At 47.2% G+C, this 25,668-nt stretch overlaps 1 long non-coding RNA gene across 5 annotated transcripts; it reads left to right on the forward strand.

Annotated features, from left to right (window-relative positions):
• Window positions 1-24,015, forward strand: LOC135534979 (uncharacterized). 5 transcript variants are annotated; one of them, XR_010454782.1, is made up of 4 exons: window positions 1-170; window positions 22,862-22,956; window positions 23,586-23,715; window positions 23,901-24,014. It is a non-coding gene; the product is annotated as an uncharacterized LOC135534979 (long non-coding RNA). The 5 variants fall into 5 exon arrangements; XR_010454783.1 differs by lacking the exon at window positions 1-170 and adding an exon at window positions 438-581 and having other exon boundaries at window positions 23,901-24,015; XR_010454781.1 differs by lacking the exon at window positions 1-170 and adding an exon at window positions 441-571.
• Window positions 24,016-25,668: the final 1,653 nt, after the last annotated feature.

Here is a 25,668-nt window from a genome sequence, read left to right on the forward strand (position 1 = left end):
CTGAGTAAAGCTATTTTAGCAGGAGAGGAGAGCTCTCTCTCTCTTGACAGCAGCTCTCTGAGGAGAGGAGGGTCTTCAATCTGCATCAGAGGACAGACTTCAGTGAGAGAGAGGAGCGAAGAAGCCTGTGATACTCACATGACAGAGTGACTGAGACCACTAGATGAGAGGTGAGGTTTTGACTTTCACAGGAGAGGACAAACTGAGAGGGGAGAGAGAGAGAGAAACTGCTGCTCAGCTCAGACTGTGTGACTGTGAGAGAGAGCCTAGATGAGAGGATTTGTAGCTTTCACACCTCTCTCTCTCTCTCTCTCTGTCTCTCTCTCTCTGTCTTTCTCTCTCTGTCTCTCTCTCTCTGTCTCTGTCAGTTCATGACACAGCAAGTTGAGGAAGTGATATACAGTAACATGGGGTTGGACTGAATGTGGAACTGTGACTTCTCCAATGTGTTAGGAGGGAACCAAATTAAGGAAGCTACCTATCGCTGTAACTTTGCCCGTTCTCTGGAAGAATCATTTCGAGAGCTACCTAAGAGAGTGAATTTGCAGTCACCTTTTTGGGCACAACTTCCGTGAGTAGATGTAATAATTGTTTAATATATTGTGGTAATCCATTTGATATATTCATACAATATATGATATGTTTCCATAGTCTTCGCTCAGCTCCTGTTCTTTCTCTTCTGACAGTTGAGATTTCTCCTCAGATTTCTCCTCTGTGTTGGTGTTCTGTTTGACAGCTGTTTAATGGAGGAAAAGGGAACCATTGTAGTGTGAATTTAACTTGCGACTTTGTTTCCTGTCTTCCTGGGGAACATTAGTGGCTGCACTTTGCCAGAAATGCTGTTGATGTTGGCAGAACGGTCTTTAAAGGGATAGTTTGGGGTTTTGGCAACGAGGTCCTTTATCTCCTTCCCCAGAGTCAGTTAATGTTTGTAATTCTGTCCTTGAGCTGTTCTTGTCTAATGATGTTCTGTATTATGTGTCATGCTCTGTGTGGACCCCAGGAAGAGTAGCTGCTGCTTTTGCAACAGCTACCGGTCTGCTGTTAACTTGCTCTGTGAGATAGACATGAGTGCCTGGAACCCCCTTCTATGTATAATACTGTATGTTTTCTTCAATTTGTTCTGGACCTGGGAACTGTGAAGTGCAATGACTGGAAGTCAATGGGAACAGCTATCATGGTCGCGGAACTACCTTTACTTTCTTCACACTCGACGCAGAGACGGAAAAATGGTGTCCACGAGTTCCTCCGTCTCTGGGGAAGAAATCCCCAAACTATCCCTGTTTTCAATCGTTAGACCAGTGGTCACCTACCGGTCGATCGCCATCTCCAAGGCATTCCTAGTTGATCTCCCAAGGCATTCCTAGTTGATCTCCAAGCCATTCCTAGTTGATCTCCAAGGCATTCCTAGTTGATCTCCCAAGGCATTTCTAGTTGATCTCCAAGGCATTCCTAGTTGATCTCCAAGGCATTCCTAGTTGATCTCCAAGCCATTCCTAGTTGATCTCCCAAGGCATTCCTAGTTGATCTCCCAAGGCATTCCTAGTTGATCTCCCAAGGCATTCCTAGTTGATCTCCCAAGGCATTCCTAGTTGATCTCCCAAGGCATTCCTAGTTGATCTCCCAAGGCATTCCTAGTTGATCTCCCAAGGCATTCCTAGTTGATCTCCCAAGGCATTCCTAGTTGATCTCCCAAGGCATTCCTAGTTGATCTCCCAAGGCATTCCTAGTTGATCTCCCAAGGCATTCCTAGTTGACCTCCCAAGGCATTCCTAGTTGACCTCCCAAGGCATTCCTAGTTGACCTCCCAAGGCATTCCTAGTTGACCTCCCAAGGCATTCCTAGTTGACCTCCCAAGGCATTCCTAGTTGACCTCCCAAGGCATTCCTAGTTGACCTCCCAAGGCATTCCTAGTTGACCTCCCAAGGCATTCCTAGTTGACCTCCCAAGGCATTCCTAGTTGACCTCCCAAGGCATTCCTAGTTGACCTCCCAAGGCATTCCTAGTTGACCTCCCAAGGCATTCCTAGTTGACCTCCCAAGGCATTCCTAGTTGACCTCCCAAGGCATTCCTAGTTGACCTCCCAAGGCATTCCTAGTTGATCTCCCAAGGCATTCCTAGTTGATCTCCCAAGGCATTCCTAGTTGATCTCCCAAGGCATTCCTAGTTGATCTCCCAAGGCATTCCTAGTTGATCTCCCAAGGCATTCCTAGTTGATCTCCCAAGTCATTCCTAGTTGATCACGCCGGGATGATGAATGAAGTGCACCTTGATTGCCTTCCATTTTGAACCATTTCATGTGTCTGAAGGGAGAACTCCGCCTACCCGGCAGGCCCAGAGGGCAAATCAAGTGAACCTATAGGCCAACCGCTGGCCAATCAGATAGCTCAGACTACCGTGTCTGTCCAGTTTCCTCGAGCCATAGACTGTAAAAAAAAGAGACTGTAAAAAGAAGCCTTGAACGCACAGCAAAGTTGATAATGTGAGTTTTCAAAACTTTTAAAAACCATCACTAGAGAAAGACTCAACGAATACAGCAAAGAGATGCAGTTTTTATGAATAAATTAATGTTTAAGTTGGTATTCAGCACCGTCAACACTCTGTTCAACACTTTTATAAGCCATAAAATACGTCTTCTCCCTACTTCCACTGCGCTACAACCAGCATCGAAGCTGCAATGAATGAATATAGCAAAGTGTTTCCAGGAAGCTTGTGTTGTTATTAGTGGCTTGTCTATCTTTTCATATCGAGGGATATTTCACCTTCTCTGGTTGTTGGGATAACAACAGGAACTGGTGCAGGAGGCAGAAAGAATGGGGTAACAACAGGAACTGGTGCAGGTGGCAGAAAGAATGGGGTAACAACAGGAACTGGTGCAGGAGGCAGAAAGAATGGGGTAACAACAGGTACTGGTGCAGGAGGCAGAAAGAATGGGGTAACAACAGGAACTGGTGCAGGAGGCAGAAAGAATGGGGTAACAACAGGAACTGGTGCAGGAGGCAGAAAGAATGAGACTCAGAGCTGCAATACGTCACTTTTTAGGTGACCCGACCAAATTCACATAGAAACGTGTTTATATAGATCTGTCTCATTGAAAGCAAGTCTAAGAAGCAGTAGATCTGTTCTATGTGCTCTATTTCGTCCCGTTCTTAAGTTTAGTTTTTTTGCGTCTTTTACTTGTGGTTTTGTACACCAGCTTCAAACAGCTGAAAATACAACATTTTTGTTTATGGAAAATATATTTCACAGCGGTTTAGACGATACAATGATTCTCTACACTACACTTCCTTGTTTTGTCACATAAACTGAAAGAACTATTAGAATTTTAACAACCAGGAAATGGTGGAGTGATTTCTGCATAGTGCATCTTTTTAAAGTTTCGTCATCAGCAGGAGGACTACCTTTTCTCAGAGGAGAGAGGGTGAGTCAGGTGAGAGGCAGGTGACTGCAGCTCCCTCAGACTGACCATCAGATGCAGGCCATCAGTCCAGTACAGCAAAGAGGAAGTAAATGATTACGATCACTCAGCTGTGCCTCACTAGTAATACAACCAATCATCTATTACCAGTGTGGTCATATACAGTACCTCAAATGTTGAAATAGAGTTTCTAAATGGAAGAACAACATTGGTAGGGCAAATCAAGCATAGAAAATATGTAGGGATAATGTATTGGGCCTGTAGCCTACTGAACAAACCTCATTGTTACAGAACTGTGTTTAACTGCTTCATGTTGCATAGACTTATGTTTTTGAAGTTATGTTTAAAAAAAACAACAGAGCGGTAGATCTCTGAGCGGTAGATCTCTGAGCGGTAGATCTCGGCTTTTACTTTGACTCAAAGTGATCTTGACTCAGAAAAGGTTGATGACCTCTACCTTAGACTAATTACCTCAGCATGGAAGTTGTGGGAAGTGGCCTTCCTCTTCCCTTATTCTAGGAACGTCTGGTAATGTACTACAGGGGTTTATTTAAAGTCTCCCCTGTGTGGGTCAGCATTGCCACATAACTCTACTCTAGCTAACGTCCCATACAGGATGTTAGCTTAGCTACTCAGCACAGTTTCTCTCTGCCCGGACACACACACACACACACACACACACACTGCTGTATTATACAGTCCAGTCCTGTGAGAGAAGCGTCCAGCCTCCTACCTAGTCCCACCCACATCCCTGTGAGGTACAACGGGGCCCGTGAGGGGGGGGAGGGGTGATGTTTTTGGCAGTGCCACCGGATGTCCTCTACTCTGCACTGCCACTATGGTCGATCTCTCCGGTGTTGCTGTTCCTTTAACAACTGTTGTCATAAACGTTTTGAGAATACTTTTGTTGAATCAAAGTAGAACCATAATGGCGTGTGAACGGTGGTGTTGTTGTCTCCAGGCTGTTTATTCACCTCTATAACTGCTAGCGGTGTTGTTGTCTCCAGTCTGTTTATTCACCTCTATAACTGCTAGCGGTGTTGTTGTCTCCAGGCTGTTTATTCACCTCTATAACTGCTAGCGGTGTTGTTGTCTCCAGGCTGTTTATTCACCTCTATAACTGCTAGCGGTGTTGTCGTCTCCAGGCTGTTTATTCACCTCTATAACTGCTAGTGGTGTTGTTGTCTCCAGGCTGTTTATTCACCTCTATAACTGCTAGCGGTGTTGTTGTCTCCAGGCTGTTTATTCACCTCTATAACTGCTAGCGGTGTTGTTGTCTCCAGGCTGTTTATTCACCTCTATAACTGCTAGCGGTGTTGTTGTCTCCAGGCTGTTTATTCACCTCTATAACTGCTAGCGGTGGCGTGTGTGTTTTTACTAAGTGTCTCTGCTGCTAACCCTGATGAGGTACCTCGGCGCGGGGGGTTGTCGGGAGGATCAAAGAGCAGCAGCCATTTTAACAGCGTCTAAACTGAAGCATGTGTGTTTGTATATGCGAGCCAGCATGTGTGTCCTACTTGTGCTACTTCAAAGTGTCCACAGTCCCACAGGAGGAGTCATGTGTCGCTAGCAGCAGCCCAACCCCACCCTGACCAGGCTCCAGTCCAACCCCAACCCATCACTGACCAGGCTCCAGTCCAACCCCACCCTGACCAGGCTCCAGTCCAACCCCAACCCATCACTGACCAGGCTCCAGTCTAACCCCATCACTGACCAGGCTCCAGTCCAACCCCACCCTGACCAGGCTCCAGCCCAACCCCACCCTGACCAGGCTCCAGTCCAACCCCAACCCCTCCCTGACCAGGCTCCAGTCCAACCCCATCACTGACCAGGCTCCAGTCCAACCCCAACCCATCACTGACCAGGCTCCAGTCCAACCCCAACCCATCACTGATCAGGCTCCAGTCCAACCCATCACTGACCAGGCTCCAGTCCAACCCCATCACTGACCAGGCTCCAGTCCAACCCCATCGCTGACCAGGCTCCAGTCCAACCCCATCGCTGACCAGACTCCAGTCCAACCCCATCACTGACCAGGCTCCAGTCCAACCCCACCCTGACCAGGCTCCAGTCCAACCCTGACCCATCACTGATCAGGCTCCAGTCCAACCCCATCACTGACCAGGCTCCAGTCCAACCCCATCACTGACCAGACTCCAGTCCAACCCCATCACTGACCAGGCTCCATTCCAACCCCATCACTGACCAGGCTCCAGTCCAACCCCAACCCCTCCCTGACCAGGCTCCAGTCCAACCCCATCACTGACCAGGCTCCAGTCCAACCCCAACCCATCACTGACCAGGCTCCAGTCCAACCCCATCACTGACCAGGCTCCAGTCCAACCCCAACCCATCACTGACCAGGCTCCAGCCCAACCCATCACTGACCAGGCTCCAGTCCAACCCTGACCAGGCTCTGGCCCAAACAATCACTGACCAGGCTCCAGTCCAACCCTGACCAGGCTCTGGCCCAACCCAAACCCTGGACGCAATGTTTACTCTCTAGACAGTGTATGTCTCTCTGGGTCAACCCTTTCAGCAGGAGAAACCTTAGCCTGGAATCCCTTCTGAAGATCTCTCAGCAGGAGAAACCTTAGCCTGGAATCCCTTCTGAAGATCTCTCAGCAGGAGAAACCTTAGCCTGGAATCCCTTCTGAAGATCTCTCAGCAGGAGAAACCTTAGCCTGGAATCCCCTCTGAAGATCTCTCAGCAGGAGAAACCTTAGCCTGGAATCCCCTCTGAAGATCTCTCAGCAGGAGAAACCTTAGCCTGGAATCCCCTCTGAAGATCTCTCAGCAGGAGAAACCTTAGCCTGGAATCCCCTCTGAAGATCTCTCAGCAGGATAAACCTTAGCCTGGAATCCCCTCTGAAGATCTCTCAGCAGGAGAAACCTTAGCCTGGAATATCATTCTGACTAGTGGTAGTTTCAAATCAAATCAAAGTTTATTTGTCACGTGCGCCGAATACAACCGGTGTAGACACCTTACAGTGAAATGCTGAATACAACAGGTGTAGACACCTTACAGTGAAATGCTTACTTACAGGCTCAAACCAATAGTGCAAAAACTGTGTTAGATGAACAATGGGTAAGTAAAGAAATAAAACAACAGTAAAAAGACAGGCTATAAACAGTAGCGAGGCTATAAACAGTAGCGAGGCTATAAACAGTAGCGAGGCTATAAACAGTAGCGAGGCTATAAACAGTAGCGAGGCTATAAACAGTAGCGAGGCTATAAACAGTAGCGAGGCTATAAACAGTAGGGAGGCTGTAAACAGTAGCGAGGCTGTATACAGTAGCGAGGCTGTAAACAGTAGCGAGGCTATAAACAGTAGCGAGGCTATAAACAGTAGCGAGGCTATAAACAGTAGCGAGGCTACATACAGTAGCGAGGCTGTATACAGTAGCGAGGCTATAAACAGTAGCGAGGCTATAAACAGTAGCGAGGCTATAAACAGTAGCGAGGCTATATACAGTAGCGAGGCTATAAACAGTAGCGAGGCTATATACAGTAGCGAGGCTATATACAGTAGCGAGGCTATATACAGTAGCGAGGCTATATACAGTAGCGAGGCTATATACAGTAGCGAGGCTGTATACAGTAGCGAGGCTACAAACAGTAGCGAGGCTACAAACAGTAGCGAGGCTACAAACAGTAGCGAGGCTACATACAGTAGCGAGGCTATATACAGTAGCGAGGCTACAAACAGTAGCGAGGCTACATACAGTAGCGAGGCTATATACAGTAGCGAGGCTATAAACAGTAGCGAGGCTATATACAGTAGCGAGGCTATAAACAGTAGCGAGGCTATATACAGTAGCGAGGCTGTATACAGTAGCGAGGCTATAAACAGTAGCGAGGCTATATACAGTAGCGAGGCTATAAACAGTAGCGAGGCTATAAACAGTAGCGAGGCTATAAACAGTAGCGAGGCTATAAACAGTAGCGAGGCTATAAACAGTAGCGAGGCTATAAACAGTAGCGAGGCTACATACAGTAGCGAGGCTATATACAGTAGCGAGGCTGTATACAGTAGCGAGGCTATAAACAGTAGCGAGGCTACAAACAGTAGCGAGGCTACATACAGTAGCGAGGCTATATACAGTAGCGAGGCTATAAACAGTAGCGAGGCTATATACAGTAGCGAGGCTATAAACAGTAGCGAGGCTGTATACAGTAGCGAGGCTATAAACAGTAGCGAGGCTATAAACAGTAGCGAGGCTATATACAGTAGCGAGGCTATAAACAGTAGCGAGGCTACATACAGTAGCGAGGCTATATACAGTAGCGAGGCTATAAACAGTAGCGAGGCTATATACAGTAGCGAGGCTGTATACAGTAGCGAGGATATATACAGTAGCGAGGCTATAAACAGTAGCGAGGCTGTAAACAGTAGCGAGGCTATATACAGTAGCGAGGCTGTATACAGTAGCGAGGCTGTATACAGTAGCGAGGATATATACAGTAGCGAGGCTGTAAACAGTAGCGAGGCTGTATACAGTAGCGAGGCTATAAACAGTAGCGAGGCTATATACAGTAGCGAGGCTGTATACAGTAGCGAGGCTATAAACAGTAGCGAGGCTATAAACAGTAGCGAGGCTATAAACAGTAGCGAGGCTATAAACAGTAGCGAGGCTGTATACAGTAGCGAGGCTATAAACAGTAGCGAGGCTATATACAGTAGCGAGGCTGTATACAGTAGCGAGGCTATAAACAGTAGGGAGGCTATAAACAGTAGCGAGGCTATAAACAGTAGCGAGGCTATAAACAGTAGCGAGGCTATAAACAGTAGCGAGGCTGTAAACAGTAGCGAGGCTGTAAACAGTAGCGAGGCTATAAACAGTAGCGAGGCTATAAACAGTAGCGAGGCTATAAACAGTAGCGAGGCTGTATACAGTAGCGAGGCTATAAACAGTAGCGAGGCTATAAACAGTAGCGAGGCTATAAACAGTAGCGAGGCTATAAACAGTAGCGAGGCTATAAACAGTAGCGAGGCTGTATACAGTAGCGAGGCTGTATACAGTAGCGAGGCTATAAACAGTAGCGAGGCTATAAACAGTAGCGAGGCTGTATACAGTAGGGAGGCTGTAAACAGTAGCGAGGCTGTATACAGTAGCGAGGCTGTATACAGTAGCGAGGCTATAAACAGTAGCGAGGCTGTATACAGTAGCGAGGCTATAAACAGTAGCGAGGCTATAAACAGTAGCGAGGCTGTAAACAGTAGCGAGGCTATAAACAGTAGCGAGGCTATAAACAGTAGCGAGGCTGTATACAGTAGCGAGGCTGTATACAGTAGCGAGGCTATAAACAGTAGCGAGGCTGTATACAGTAGCGAGGCTGTATACAGTAGCGAGGCTGTATACAGTAGGGAGGCTATAAACAGTAGCGAGGCTATAAACAGTAGCGAGGCTATAAACAGTAGCGAGGCTATAAACAGTAGCGAGGCTGTAAACAGTAGCGAGGCTATAAACAGTAGCGAGGCTGTAAACAGTAGCGAGGCTGTATACAGTAGCGAGGCTGTAAACAGTAGCGAGGCTATAAACAGTAGCGAGGCTATAAACAGTAGCGAGGCTGTAAACAGTAGCGAGGCTGTAAACAGTGGCGAGGCTATAAACAGTAGCGAGGCTGTAAACAGTAGCGAGGCTATAAACAGTAGCGAGGCTATAAACAGTAGCGAGGCTGTATACAGTAGCGAGGCTATAAACAGTAGCGAGGCTGTAAACAGTAGCGAGGCTGTAAACTGTAGCGAGGCTGTATACAGTAGCGAGGCTATATACAGCAGCGAGGCTGTAAACTGTAGCGAGGCTGTAAACTGTAGCGAGGCTGTAAACTGTAGCGAGGCTGTATACAGTAGCGAGGCTATATACAGCAGCGAGGCTGTAAACTGTAGCGAGGCTGTAAACTGTAGGCGAGGCTGTATACAGTAGCGAGGCTGTAAACAGTAGCGAGGCTGTAAACTGTAGCGAGGCTGTATACAGCAGCGAGGCTGTAAACTGTAGCGAGGCTGTAAACTGTAGCGAGGCTGTATACAGTAGCGAGGCTATAAACTGTAGCGAGGCTGTAAACAGTAGCGAGGCTATAAACAGTAGCGAGGCTATAAACAGTAGCGAGGCTGTAAACAGTAGCGAGGCTATAAACAGTAGCGAGGCTATAAACAGTAGCGAGGCTGTATACAGTAGCGAGGCTATAAACAGTAGCGAGGCTATAAACAGTAGCGAGGCTGTATACAGTAGCGAGGCTATAAACAGTAGCGAGGCTGTAAACAGTAGCGAGGCTATAAACAGTAGCGAGGCTGTAAACAGTAGCGAGGCTATAAACAGTAGCGAGGCTATAAACAGTAGCGAGGCTGTATACAGTAGCGAGGCTGTATACAGTAGCGAGGCTATAAACAGTAGCGAGGCTGTATACAGTAGCGAGGCTGTATACAGTAGCGAGGCTGTATACAGTAGGGAGGCTATAAACAGTAGCGAGGCTATAAACAGTAGCGAGGCTATAAACAGTAGCGAGGCTATAAACAGTAGCGAGGCTGTAAACAGTAGCGAGGCTATAAACAGTAGCGAGGCTGTAAACAGTAGCGAGGCTGTATACAGTAGCGAGGCTGTAAACAGTAGCGAGGCTATAAACAGTAGCGAGGCTATAAACAGTAGCGAGGCTGTAAACAGTAGCGAGGCTGTAAACAGTAGCGAGGCTATAAACAGTAGCGAGGCTGTAAACAGTAGCGAGGCTATAAACAGTAGCGAGGCTATAAACAGTAGCGAGGCTGTATACAGTAGCGAGGCTATAAACAGTAGCGAGGCTGTAAACAGTAGCGAGGCTGTAAACTGTAGCGAGGCTGTATACAGTAGCGAGGCTATATACAGCAGCGAGGCTGTAAACTGTAGCGAGGCTGTAAACTGTAGCGAGGCTGTAAACTGTAGCGAGGCTGTATACAGTAGCGAGGCTATATACAGCAGCGAGGCTGTAAACTGTAGCGAGGCTGTAAACTGTAGCGAGGCTGTATACAGTAGCGAGGCTGTAAACAGTAGCGAGGCTGTAAACTGTAGCGAGGCTGTATACAGCAGCGAGGCTGTAAACTGTAGCGAGGCTGTAAACTGTAGCGAGGCTGTATACAGTAGCGAGGCTATAAACTGTAGCGAGGCTGTAAACAGTAGCGAGGCTATAAACAGTAGCGAGGCTATAAACAGTAGCGAGGCTGTAAACAGTAGCGAGGCTATAAACAGTAGCGAGGCTATAAACAGTAGCGAGGCTGTATACAGTAGCGAGGCTATAAACAGTAGCGAGGCTATAAACAGTAGCGAGGCTGTATACAGTAGCGAGGCTATAAACAGTAGCGAGGCTGTATACAGTAGCGAGGCTGTATACAGTAGGGAGGCTATAAACAGTAGCGAGGCTATAAACAGTAGCGAGGCTGTATACAGTAGCGAGGCTATATACAGTAGCGAGGCTATATACAGTAGCGAGGCTATAAACAGTAGCGAGGCTATATACAGTAGCGAGGCTACATACAGACACCGGTTAGTCAGGCTGATTGAGGTAGTATGTACATGTAGATATGGATTAAGTGACTATGCGTATATGATGAACAGAGAGTAGCAGTAGCGTAAAGAGGGGTTGGCGGGACACAATGCAGAGAGCCTGGTTTTCCAGCCTAGCAGAAACCAGGGCTGCAGGGTAGAGTTCACCAGAATGAAAACAGAGGAGTCCGGTCCAGTAGTTGTTCACACAACCCTGTTGTTGTTTACATAGTCATTATAGTTCCAGAGAAACAACATGTAAACAAACATGGGGTTGTGACTATGAGAACGTCTGAGTAGCCAGCAGTAGCCATGTGTTTCTCTCTACAGCGGAATCATCTGCCTTTCCTTTTGCCTGGAGTAGATTCTCTGGGGGGTTTTCTCTCTCGCTCACTTCTGTCTCTTTCTCTCTCTGTCTCTGTGTCTCTCTCTGTCTCTGTCTCTCTCTGTCTCTCTCTGTCTCTCTGTCTCTGTGTCTCTCTCTCTCTCTCTCTCTCTCTCTCTCTCTCTCTCTGTCTCTCTCTCTGTCTGTGTCTCTCTCTCTGTCTCTCTCTCTCTGTCTCTGTGTCTCTCTCTCTCTGTCTCTGTCACTCTGTGTGTGTGTGTGTGTTATCTGCTTCATTCCTATAAATGCCTGGAGATGCCCTTTTAAGAGCAGGCCAGGCCCACTAGGGATGATGTGGTGTGTCATCCATGGTCTCAGGCCACGTATCTTCTTCCAGGCTCGTGGCTCCCTGCTTGTGGCACTGATATCAATGTCTCCATTGTGGGAAGCTATTTCTCTAATATTAGCCGGAGGGGTGCATGTCAGTGGTGCTCATCGCTAAACAATGAGGAGTAGTGTAGAGGTGGGGGGGTTCCAGATTGCCTTCAGTGCAGTTGGGTTGCACATCTCTGAAGGTGATGTCATTTTAAAATGCTTCCTTAATGCCTTTGCAGACTGTAATATTTTGCCCTCCTTGACAAAATGTACACGTTGTAGGAAAACAATCAAACATAAACGATTGTCAGACGTCATGGCTGGTTCAGTGTGACGGGGTCGAGGTCTGCTCGTTCAGTGTGACAGGGTCGAGGCCTGCTCGTTCAGTGTGACAGGGTCGAGGCCTGCTGGTTCAGTGTGACGGGGTCGAGGTCTGCTGGTTCAGTGTGACAGGGTCGAGGTCTGCTGGTTCAGTGTGACAGGGTCGAGGTCTGCTGGTTCAGTGTGACAGGGTCGAGGCCTGCTGGTTCAGTGTGACGGGGTCGAGGCCTGCTGGTTCAGTGTGACGGGGTCGAGGTCTGCTGGTTCAGTGTGACGGGGTCGAGGTCTGCTGGTTCAGTGTGACGGGTTCGATGCCTGCTGGTTCAGTGTGACGGGGTCGAGGCCTGCTGATTCAGTGTGACGGGGTCGAGGCCTGCTGGTTCGATACCACTACGTCTTGGCTCGTTCAGTGTGACAGGGTCGAGGTCTGCTGGTTCAGTGTGACGGGGTCGAGGTCTGCTGGTTCAGTGTGACGGGGTCGAGGCCTGCTGGTTCGATACCACTACGTCTTGGCTCGTTCAGTGTGACAGGGTCGAGGTCTGCTGGTTCAGTGTGACGGGGTCGAGGTCTGCTGGTTCAGTGTGACAGGGTCGAGGTCTGCTGGTTCAGTGTTACAGGGTCGAGGTCTGCTGGTTCAGTGTTACAGGGTCGAGGTCTGCTGGTTCAGTGTGACGGGGTCGAGGTCTGCTGGTTCAGTGTGACGGGGTCGAGGCCTGCTGGTTCAGTGTGACGGGGTCGATGTCTGCTGGTTCAGTGTGACGGGGTCGAGGTCTGCTGGTTCAGTGTGACAGGGTCGAGGTCTGCTGGTTCAGTGTGACAGGGTCGAGGCCTGCTGGTTCAGTGTGACGGGGTCGAGGCCTGCTGGTTCGATACCACTACGTCTTGGCTCGTTCAGTGTGACGGGGTCGAGGTCTGCTGGTTCAGTGTGACTGGGTCGAGGTCTGCTGGTTCAGTGTGACGGGGTCGAGGCCTGCTGGTTCGATACCACTACGTCTTGGCTCGTTCAGTGTGACGGGGTCGAGGTCTGCTGGTTCAGTGTGACTGGGTCGAGGTCTGCTGGTTCAGTGTGACAGGGTCGAGGTCTGCTGGTTCAGTGTGACAGGGTCGAGGTCTGCTGGTTCAGTGTGACAGGGTCGAGGTCTGCTGGTTCAGTGTGACGGGGTCGAGGCCTGCTGATTCAGTGTGACGGGGTCGAGGTCTGCTGGTTCAGTGTGACAGGGTCGAGGTCTGCTGGTTCAGTGTGACAGGGTCGAGGTCTGCTGGTTCAGTGTGACAGGGTCGAGGCCTGCTGGTTCAGTGTGACAGGGTCGAGGCCTGCTGGTTCAGTGTGACAGGGTCGAGGTCTGCTGGTGTTCAGTGTGACGGGTCGAGGCTCAGCTGGGTTCAATGTGACGTGGGTCGAGGCCTGCTGGGTTCAGTGTGAGACGGGGTTGAGGCCTCCTGGGTTCATACCGGGCCACGCCTTGGCTCAAGCCCAGTGGACAGGGCCGAGATCTGCTGGTTCAGTGTGACAGGCCTCGAGGCCTGCTGGTTCAGTGCATGGTGTCAGGCCTGCTGGTTCGATACCACCACGCCTTGGCTCGCTCAGGTGACAGTGGCCGAGGCCTGGTTCAGTGTGACATGGGTCGAGGCCTGCTGGTTCAGTGTGACGGGGTTGGAGGGTCTGCTGGTTCAGTGACAGGCCGAGGCCTGCTGGTTCAGTGTGACAGGGTCGCAGGTCTGCTGGTTCAGTGTGACAGGGTCGAGGTCTGCTGGTTCAGTACCACTACGTCTTGGCTGGTTCAGTGTGACGGGGTCGAGGCCTGCTGGTTCAGTACCACTACGTCTTGGCTGGTTCAGTGTGACAGGGTCGAGGCCTGCTGGTTCAGTACCACTACGTCTTGGCTGGTTCAGTGTGACAGGGTCGAGGCTTGCTGGTTCAGTGTGACAGGGTGGAGGTCTGCTGGTTCAGTATCACTACGTCTTGGCTGGTTCAGTGTGACAGGGTTGAGGCCTGCTGGTTCAGTGTGACAGGGTGGAGGTCTGCTGGTTCAGTACCACTACGTCTTGGCTGGTTCAGTGTGACAGGGTCGAGGCCTGCTGGTTCAGTGTGACAGGGTCGAGGTCTGCTGGTTCAGTACCACTACGTCTTGGCTGGTTCAGTGTGACGGGGTCGAGGCCTGCTGGTTCAGTACCACTACGTCTTGGCTGGTTCAGTGTGACAGGGTCAGGGCCTGCTGGTTCAGTGTGACAGGGTCGAGGTCTGCTGGTTCAGTGTGACAGGGTCGAGGCTTGCTGGTTCAGTGTGACAGGGTGGAGGTCTGCTGGTTCAGTACCACTACGTCTTGGCTGGTTCAGTGTGACAGGGTCGAGAGGCCTGCTGGTTCAGTGTGACAGAATTCGAGGTCTGCTGGTTCAGTGTACCACGAGGCCTGGCTGGTTCAGTGTGACGGGGTCGAGGCCTGCTGGTTCAGTACCGAGGCCTGCTGTCTTGGACTGGTTCAGTGTGACAGGGCCGAGGCCTGCTGGTTCAGTGTGACAGGGTGGAGGGTCTGCTGGTTCAGTGTGGACTACGGCTTGCTGGTTCCAGTGTGACGGGGCCGAGGCCTGCTGGTTCAGTGTGACAGGGTCGGAGGCTTGCTGGTTCAGTGTGACAGGGTGGAGGTCTGCTGTCTTAGCGTGACCACTACGAGTCTTGGCTGGTTCAGTGTGACAGGGTCGAGGCCTGCTGGTTCCAGTGTGACAGATTCGAGGCCTGCTGGTTCAGTGAGCAGGCCCAGGGTCTGCTGGTTCAGTGCCACTATGTACAGTTGTAGGCTCCAACAAAGTTCTGTCAGATGTTTTGGGCCTTTATCATGTAGTGTGGCTTGTGTTACGAGACGGTCTCGTGATTGATAAAGTTTAAAATAATAATAATTAAATAAAATTTATTATTATTATGTGTGAGATGCACATTTTCTAGTTTTTCATATATTATATACGTTTTATTATTATCAAACACATATTAATATAGCCCAGGTTTTTTTGACCTGCAGATGCATACTTTCAGTTTTTCAGACAGTAATTTCATTCACTCACAGATGCAGATCAAACACAGTGAGGCTAGCCCAGGTCTGCTGGTGCTGATACAGATGCAGATCAAACACCGGGCTGTGGTTAATGTAGCCCAGGTCTGCTGGTCTGACACAGGTGCAGATCAAACACACCATGTAGGGCCCAGGCCTGCGACCGACACAGGTGCAGATCTAACACACCACTGTGGTTAATGTAGCCCAGGTCTGCTGGTGCTACACAGATGCAGATCAAACACACCGCTGTGGTTAATGTAGCCCAGGTCTGCTGGTGCTGACACAGTGGGTGCAGATCAAACACCGCTGTGGTTAATGTAGCCCAGGTCTGCTGGTGCTGACACAGGTGCAGATCAAACACACCGCTGTGGTTAATGTAGCCCAGGTCTGCTGGTGCTGACACAGGTGCAGATCAAACACACCGCTGTGGTTAATGTAGCCCAGGTCTGCTGGTGCTGACACAGGTGCAGATCATACACCGCTGTGGTTAATGTAGCCCAGGTCTTATGGTGCTGATACAGGTGCAGATTTAACACACCACTGTGGTTAATGTAGCCAGGTCTGGTGCTTTGACACAGGTGCAGATCATACACACCGCTGTGGTTAATGTAGCCCAGGTCTGCTGGTGCTGATACAGGTGCAGATCAAACACACCGCTGTGGTTAATGTAGCCCAGGTCTGCTGGTGCTGACACAGGTGCAGATCATACACACCGCTGTGGTTAATGTAGCCCAGGTCTGCTGGTGCTGACACAGGTGCAGATCAAACACACCGCTGTGGTTAATGTAGCCCAGGTCTGCTGGTGCTGACACAGGTGCAGATCATACACACCGCTGTGGTTAATGTAGCCCAGGTCTGCTGATGTCGCCTCTCAAGCCAATCGCAGAATGTGACGACAGAAGCAAATCGTACAATCTGGCCAGGTTGACATTAAAGATTTTAATTCGTTAACATCGCACAGTGTGACGTGGTAATTGTAAAAGACTGAATCCGACGTAAAGTCTGCAAAGGTCTTGTTGTTGAACACTTCTCCATATAGCCATGCTGTCAGTTTCAAAATCGTCATTGAAACTAATATGGGTCATTTTCAGTTCATGAAATACTTTTCAGACTCCTCATATCCTTCCTTTATTGACTGAACCTTGTGCTAGATGGCATCTTCCCCTGAAACAACAATGTCAAACTGATCCAGCTGAGGGTCAAGTGTCTCTGGGTCGGGCAGTTTCAGCATCCCAACCATCACTGGAATGGAACACTGGAATGGAACACTGGAATGGAACACTGGAATGGAACACTGGAATGGAACACTGGAATGGAACACTGGAATGCAGTGGTTTAGAGGACAGGTGGCGGTATCATGTTGTTATCTCAAGGACAGGGTCAGCTGTTCCGGCTACCGCAGTGTCCCGCTGGCTTACAGAGAGCTGGAGAGGAGAGAGGGGCCTCCACTACTGCTCTCTGTTCCTATCAGAGGGTGTTTGAAGTCATCAAGAGGTGGGCTGAGAGACTAGGGACTGTCGTACCACCTCAAAAAGCACAAGGGAGAGGATTTCAACAACCCTCATCTCAGATTGTTCTGAAATCTGTTAGAAACAGATAAGACGAGCATTCCAGCAACATTACATTATTGAAATATCATTTGATCTCTGAGAGATTAAGCTAATTGATTGCATCCAAATTGTTCATTTTTTTAAATGTAGTACCTAACATCTGATTTGGACCAAACCTTTTCGTCCTAACAATAAGACATGAGTAATCCAAAGAAATGGTCAAGATTAATAGCGAGGTGCTGCCTTAGAGAGAGAGATAGCGAGGTGATGCCTTAGAGAGAGAGAGCGAGAGCGAGGTGATGCCTTAGAGAGAGAGAGCGAGAGCAAGGTACTGCCTTAGAGAGAGAGAGCGAGAGTGAGGTGCTGCCTTAGAGCGAGATGCTGCCTTAGACAGAGAGGGAGAGCGATAGCGAGGTGCTGCCTTAGAGAGCGAGAGCGAGGTGCTGCCTTAGAGAGACAGCGAGAGCGAGGTGCTGCCTTAGAGAGAGAGCGAGAGCGAGGTGCTGCCTTAGAGAGCAAGAGCAAGGTGCTGCCTTAGAGAGATAGCAAAGTACTTTAGTAGAGAGAGGGGGGTGTAGAGAGATTTTGTGAGATATAAGGGTGCTGCTTTAGAGAGATGGAGAGAGAGGGGATGTAGAGACAGGATGGCTGTGGGTTGGGTCTCTTTCGTGTCAGGTCTTCCTGTTGACCACGTTGACAGGAAGATAGAGGCCTCTGCAGCTGAAACTGTCACCTCTCTCTCTCTGTCTCTCTCTCTGTCTCTCTCTCTGTCTCTCTCTCTGTATCTCTCTCTCTGTATCTCTCTCTCTGTATCTCTCTCTCTGTATCTCTCTCTCTGTCTCTCTCTCTCTGTCTCTCTCTCTCTGTCTCTCTCTCTGTCTCTCTCTCTCTGTCTCTCTCTCTGTCTCTCTCTCTGTCTCTCTGTCTCTCTCTCTCTCTGTCTCTCTCTCTCTGTCTCTCTCTCTCTGTCTCTCTCTCTCTGTCTCTCTCTCTGTCTCTGTCTCTCTCTCTCTCTCTCTCTGTCTCTCTCTCTCTCTCTCTCTCTCTCTCTCTCTCTGTCTCTCTCTCTCTCTCTGTCTCTCTCTCTCTCTCTGTCTCTCTCTCTCTGTCTCTCTCTCTCTCTCTCTCTCTTGGTCTCTCTCTCTCTGTCACCTCTCTCTCTCTGTCACCTCTCTCTCTCTGTCACCTCTCTCTCTCTGTCACCTCTCTCTCTCTGTCACCTCTCTCTCTCTGTCACCTCTCTCTCTCTGTCACCTCTCTCTCTCTGTCACCTCTCTCACCTCTCTCTCTCTCTCTGTCTCTCTCTCTGTCTCTCTCTCTGTCTCTCTCTGTCACCTCTCTCTCTGTCACCTGTCTCTCTCTCTGTCTCTCTCTGTCTCTCTCTGTCACCTCTCTCTCTCTCTCTCTCTCTGTCTCTCTCTCTGTCTCTCTCTCTGTCTCTCTCTGTCACCTCTCTCTCTGTCACCTCTCTCTCTCTGTCACCTCTCTCTCTGTCACCTCTCTCTCTCTCTCTGTCTCTCTGTCTCTCTGTTGACTGGTAACTAATGCCAATCACATGGATATGGACTGGGCTAATCTACAACTAATGCCAATCACATGGATATGGACTGGGCTAATCTACAACTAATGCCAATCACATGTATATGGACTGGGCTAATCTATAACTAATGCCAATCACATGTATATGGACTGGGCTAATCTACAACTAATGCCAATCACATGTATATGGACTGGGCTAATCTACAACTAATGCCAATCACATGTATATGGACTGGGCTAATCTATAACTAATGCCAATCACATGTATATGGACTGGGCTAGTCTATAACTAATGTAAATCACATATGGACTGGGCTAGTCTATAACTAATGTAAATCACATATGGACTGGGCTAGTCTATAACTAATGTAAATCACATATGGACTGGGCTAGTCTATAACTAATGTAAATCACTCATGGACTGGGCTAATCTATAACTAATGTAAATCACTCATGGACTGGGCTAGTCTATAACTAATGCCAATCACATGTATATGGACTGGGCTAATCTATAACTAATGCCAATCACATGTATATGGACTGGGCTAATCTATAACTAATGCCAATCACATGTATATGGACTGGGCTAATCTATAACTAATGCCAATCACATGTATATGGACTGGGCTAGTCTATAACTAATGTAAATCACATATGGACTGGGCTAGTCTATAACTAATGTAAATCACATATGGACTGGGCTAGTCTATAACTAATGTAAATCGCATATGGACTGGGCTCGTCTATAACAGGGATGGGGAACTGGCGGGGCCCCCCTTTTGAAGGCCCTCGTGCACAGTCAATTGAAGTTAATTCATTAGGCCCTCATCCATGGATTTCACATGACTGAGCAGGGGTGCAGCCATGGGTGGGCCTTGGAGGGCATAGGCCCCTCCACTGGGGAGCCAGGCCCAGCCAATCAGAATGAGTTTTCCCCAAAAAAATGTTGTTTTATTACAGAGAGAAATATTCCTCAGACCCGAAAACTGTACCATTTAAAGTGGCCTTTTATTGTCCCCAGCACAAGGTGCACCTGTGTAATGGTCATGCTGTTTAATCAGCTTCTTGAAATCCATCCACCATCTTCGTAAAGGATAAATGCTCAATAACACGGCATGTAATCACATTTGCACACAAAATTGAGCTAGAAATGAGCTTTTTGTGCAAATCGACCATTTCTGGGATTTTTTTTATTTCACCTCATGAAACATGGGACCAACACTTTACATATTACGTTTATATTTATAAAATATATATATATTTTTTTATAGCAACACAAGACACCTGTCTGATTTACACCTGTCTGAGTGGACTAGTCCATTTGCCTGTCTGGGTGGACTAGTCCATTTGCCTGTCTGGGTGGACTAGTCCATTTGCCTGTCTGGGTGGACTAGTCCTTTGCCTGTCTGGGTGGACTAGTCCTTTGCCTGTCTGGGTGGACTAGTCCTTTGCCTGTCTGGGTGGACTAGTCCTTTGCCTGTCTGGGTGGACTAGTCCTTTGCCTGTCTGGGTGGACTAGTCCTTTGCCTGTCTGGGTGGACTAGTCCATTGCCTGTCTGGGTGGACTCGTCCATTGCCTGTCTGGGTGGACTCGTCCATTGCCTGTCTGGGTGGACTCGTCCATTGCCTGTCTGGGTGGACTCGTCCATTGCCTGTCTGGGTGGACTCGTCCATTGCCTGTCTGGGTGGACTCGTCCATTGCAGAGGGGATGGCACACCACTATCACCAGTAGTACATTTAGCCTACCGTTAATTCCGACCATTTTTAATCTACAATGTTTGTTTGGTTACGGTAATGCATTCAATATATTATTATTAGTCTTACCATTGTCATTGTAGGAGTGGACACATTGTTTGTAGAGTGTTCAACCTAGGCTACACTTGTGAGGAAAAAACGTTCCATTTACGAGTTGTCAATTTATTCATCGTCTTTTGTTTGGAGTGCTCCTGTCAATCTTGAGTAAGGACGCGCACCTAGCCTGTTTGAAGAATATTCCCAGCTCTCTTTCGATAACCACTCAGCATAAAAGGGGAAAATGTCATGCTCTGATCCGGTGGAAACGTCATAAAATAGGCCTCCCTGATTACTTCTTATCCCTTGTGCAACTTAGCCTACAGCTCTGTCTGTCTGGAGCTCACTGGTGCAGAAACTCTGACAGACCAGAATATTTTATACAATGTTGCAAGTTTGCTAGCACAAGCTTTGGGCTGGACCAAGTTGATAGTTGTACAATGTTTCTTACAGACAGTCCATGCATAGCCAATGTGATTTCTAGGATATCTGTTTTCATCAGGATATGTTCTACATGCAGGCTGTAGTGTATTTGTTGGATTTATGTAGGCTGTTTTTACACATTACCAATGGCAATAGAAGTTATATTTAAAATGGTAGCATTTTCATTTAGATATCATTTTGATTAACCACTACATTTATTTTGAGATATGAAGACTTTATTATAAATTGAATGAAGCTGTTCTACGAAAAATGTGCAGATGAAAATCATAATGAATCAGTAGAAATGGTACTATACCCTGGCACTCAAAATGGAAAAGGTTAGCGGTCACTGGTGTAGCCTCTTACAGGTAACTTCAGGAGAGTAACGGCAGAATCTGAGAAGGCCAGCAACAGCGGGAAGAGGAGGATGCGAAACAGTTTTTTTTCTTCTTCTGGTTAGGCTATATTGATCTCTAACTCCCTCTTGAGTAATTTGTGTGCCTTCATTTTTAATCACAGTGCTTAAAGCATCAGACGAGCTCTGTGGCCTACATATAGTTGATTTTATTCAAACATAGGGTGTATCTACAGTTGAAGTCAGAAGTTTACATACACCTTAGCCAAATACACTTAAACTCAGTTTTTCACAATTCCTGACATTTAATCCAAGTAAAAATTCCCTGTCTTAGATAAGTTAGGATCATCACTTTATTTTAAGAATGTGAAATGTCAGAATAATAGTAGAGTGTTTTTATATCAGCGTTTATTTCTTTCATTATATTCCCAATGGGTCAGAAGTTTACATACAAATTGATTGTACTTGTTCTCATTGCCTTTAAATTGTTTAACTTGGGTCAAACGTTTTGGGTAGCCTTCCACAAGCTTCCCACAATAAGTTGGGTGAATTTTGGCCCATTCCTCCTGACAAAGCTGGTGTAACTGAGTCAGGTTTGTAGGCCTCCTTGCTCACACATGCTTTTTCAGTTCTGCCCACATATTTTCTATGGGATTGAGGTCAGGGCTTTGTGATGGCCACTCCAATACCTTGACTTTGTTGTCCTTAAGCCATTTTGCCACAACTTTGGAAGTATGCTTTGTGTCATTGTCCATTTGGAAGACCCATTTGCGACCAAGCTTTAACTTCCTGACTGATGTCTTGAGATGTTGCTTCAATATATTCACATAATTTTCCGTCCTCATGATGCCATCTATTTTGTGAAGTGCACCTGGCCCTCCTGCAGCAAAGCACCCCCACAACATGATGCTGCCACCCCCGTGCTTCATGGTTGGGATGGTGTTCTTCGGCTTGCAAGCATCCCCCTTTTTCCTTCAAACATAACGATGGTCATTATGGCCAAACAGTTCTATTTTTGATTCATCATACCAGGGGACATTTCTCCAAAAAGTACGATCTTTGTCCCCATGTGCAGTTGCAAACCATAGTCTGGCTTTTTTATGGTCGTTTTGGAGCAGTGGCTTCTTCCTTGCTGAGCGGTCTTTCAGGTTATGTCGATTTATAGGATTTGTTTTACTGTGGATATAGATGCTTTTGTACCTGTTTCCTCCAGCATCTTCACAATGTCCTTTGCTGTTGTTCTGGGATTGATTCGCACTTTTCGCACCAAAGTACGTTCATCTCTAGGAGAAAGACCGTCTCCTTCCTGAGTGGTATGACGACTGCATGGTCCCATGGTTTTTATACTTGCGTACTATTGTTTGCAAAGATGAACGTGGTACCTTCAGGCGTTTGGAAATTGCTCCCAAGGATGAATCTGACTTGTGGAGGTCTACAATTTTTTCTGAGGTCTTGGCTGATTTCTTTTGATTTTCCCATGATGTCAAGCAAAGCGGCACTGAGTTTGAAGGTAGGCCTTGACATACATCCACAGGGTACACCCCCAATTGACTCAAATTATGTCAATTAGCCTATCAGAAGCTTCTAAAGCATCTGTCTGCTGTACCAGGAAGTGTTGCTTGATCAATGTGATTGTTTCCCTTGTGGTTTTATAGCTCATGTACTTTGCAAGTTATTTCAATACATCCTGTTATTTCTGTGCAAAGACAATATTATGTGTCTGCAGTCACACAGCTTGCTCTAAGGACTGTGGTGAAAGCCCACTGGGTAAAAACTGGTTGAATCAACATTGTTTCCACGTCATAATTCTTTATTTTTTTTATTTTTTTAAGTATTGTGATGACATTGAATCAAAGTGGAAAACTGTTTAGATTTGTAAAAAGTCATCAACCTCTCAGGGAATTTCATTTTTTTCCCCCAAAACTTTTAACCTTAATCCAATGACATGGTGACATTTCACGTTGAATTCATGTTAGTTGACAACTCAACCAAATGCAAATTAAAACTAGATGTTGAACTTGACGCCTGTGCCCAGTTGGAGAGGTGTGTGTGTGTGTGTGTGTGTGTGTGTGTGTGTGTGTTCCCATGTCTCTGAAGGTTTGTTGTGGTCCAGCCTGGTTATGTGTATAGCATCTGTAAGCCTACTGTTTGTGTGGATGTTTAGGAGGTATTTAATGGATTGCGTGTATTCTCTCCATCAGGGGTGAAGCTGTAGAAGAATAACTGAAGAGAGAGAGAGAAGATGCCTCCTCCCCCACCACCCCCTGCCCCTCCCCCACCCCCAACCTTCGCTGTGGTAAGCACGCCAAAGACGCCCTAGTTATATTTGAAACTACTGATATGAGTTAACATGACGATGGAAAATTTCATTCAGTTTAGATGTAATCTTAGATGAAGACAGCATCACCTTCTGTCAGATAACCTCTCATCCCCCTCCTGTCAGATAACCTCTCATCCCCCTCCTGTCAGATAACCTCTCATCCCCCTCCTGTCAGATAACCTCTCAGCCACCTCCTGTCAGATAACCTCTCAGCCACCTCCTGTCAGATAACCTCTCAGCCACCTCCTGTCAGATAACCTCTCAGCCACCTCCTGTCAGATAACCTCTCAGCCACCTCCTGTCAGATAACCTCTCAGCCACCTCCTGTCAGATAACCTCTCAGCCACCTTCTGTCAGATAACCTCTCATCCCCCTCCTGTCAGATAACCTCTCATCCCCCTTCTGTCATGAGTGATTGAAGGGAAATTTCTTAGGTCAGTGCAGTTTTGACCTTGTTCAATAGCGCCACCTTGTGGTAGTGACAGGAAGCGTTTCCAGCATGGCAATGTGATTGTGCAAGTTGTCGTCCTAGGTAATACTATATAATTTCCTATATTACTTAACTGGCTTCTTTGTTTGTGTTTTATGTTGTCAACATTCATCAGGCAAATACACAGAAGCCATCACTCAGCAAGAATGAAGCACAAGGAAGAAACGCCTTACTGTCTGATATCGGAAAAGGAGCTCGCCTGAAGAAGGCCGTGACCAATGACAGGAGTCAACCCATCATTGACAGTGAGTAAAGGGTTCTCTGATGCTGTGCATTCTCAAGGCTTTACTCAGAATGTACTCATCCTCAGTCTAACCATTAGGAAATATGGAAGCTACTTGAAACCTACAAAGGCCTTCTGCAGATAATTAGATTTCAAAAGCTATGGTCTTGTGCCGGAGGAAAAGAGATTGAATACCTTTCTTCACAGAACCCAAAGGTGGAGGTGGTGGAGGAGGTGGAGGAGGGGGAGGAGGAGGAGGAGGTGGCGGAGGAGGAGGACCAGTACTAGGAGGTCTCTTTGCAGGAGGCATGCCCAAGCTTCGGTCCTCAGGAGGGAACAGTAACGGTAATAATCCATGTGTATAATAAGAGGCTACAATGTACTGCAGCAGCCTCTAGAGGCTACAATGTACTGGATAAGAGCGTCTGCTAAATGACTTAAATGTAAATGTAAATGTACTGCAGCAGCCTCTCAAGGCTACAATGTACTGCAGCAGCCTCTAGAGGCTACAGTGTACTGCAGCAGCCTCTCGAGGTTACAATGTACTGCAGCAGCCTCTAGAGGCTACAATGTACTGCAGCAGCCTGTAGAGGATACAATGTACTGCAGCAACCTGTAGAGGTTGTATTAATGTGGTTAGTAAGCGGTGTTTGAGATAAGCCATGATAACTATCTAGAACAAGTGCAATGTGTTGCTATATGTAAACTGTAGTGCGCCACCTTGTTCTACACGAGGGGAGGTCCTCAAGACAAGTCAATTACAGGTCTGTCAGAGTTGACCAAAGTGCCAAGGTTTATTACATAACAAAACAATAATACAATGCATGACCCCAGAGACACACTGGCTCTGAGGGGATCGGCAGGGGTCCCCCTCCCCACAAAAAAAAGTAACTCAGTCCAACTTTAAACGTACTGTTGAAAGTTGTAATCGTGGAATGCACAATTTCAAAATGAGGTAGTGCATCATCAGTTGCTCTCGTCATCTTAGTGTTGCAGACCTTAGGGAGTGAGGTTCCCCAGTGCTGGACGAGTGAAGGAGTTTGGGAACCCCTGGTATAGAAGACATACATTATGGATAGATGGCAGCAGGGCAAGAAGTAATGCCAAGACTTGCATGTAAACACTTTACATTAACTATATTCACACTCTTTGTAAGATAACACTGGTGACTAAACACTCTTTGTAAGATAACACTGGTGACTAAACACTCTTTGTAAGATGACACTGGTGACTAAACACTCTTTGTAAGATGATGACACTGGTGACTAAACACTCTTTGTCAGATGATAACACACTGACTAAACACTCTTTGTAAGATGATAACACACTGGTGACTAAACACTCTTTGTAAGATGATAACACACTGGTGACTAAACACTCTTTGTCAGATGATAACACACTGGTGACTAAACACTCTTTGTCAGATGATAACACACTAGTGACTAAACACTCTTTGTAAGATGATAACACACTGGTGACTAAACACTCTGTCAGATGATAACACACTGACTAAACACTCTTTGTCAGATGATAACACACTGGTGACTAAACACTCTTTGTCAGATGATAACACACTGGTGACTAAACACTCTTTGTCAGATGATAACACTGGTGATATTAGCATGCGAAAACACGCATGTAAATTCGTACGACTTGCCTTTGCTCTCTAACCGAATAGTTCCCTTCTAAAACCAGCCTGCCCCGGAGAACTCTGCAGAAAGGGCGACGGAACATATAAACAAGCATATAACAAAGAATATTAAACTAGTCCGCTTGCTAGGGGCAATCACAAATCTTTTTTAATTTTAATTTTATTTTAATAGACAAGTCAGTTAAGAACAAATTCTTATTTTCAATGACGGCCTAGTTTGTTCCTAGGCCGTCATTGAAAATAAGAATTTGTTCTTAACTGACTTGCCTAGTAAAATAAAATTAAAATTAAAAAAGATTTGGGTTAACTGCCTGTTCAGGGGCA

The sequence above is a fragment of the Oncorhynchus masou genome, unplaced genomic scaffold (assembly GCF_036934945.1).
Source record: "Oncorhynchus masou masou isolate Uvic2021 unplaced genomic scaffold, UVic_Omas_1.1 unplaced_scaffold_4253, whole genome shotgun sequence".
Lineage (NCBI taxonomy): Eukaryota > Metazoa > Chordata > Actinopteri > Salmoniformes > Salmonidae > Oncorhynchus > Oncorhynchus masou.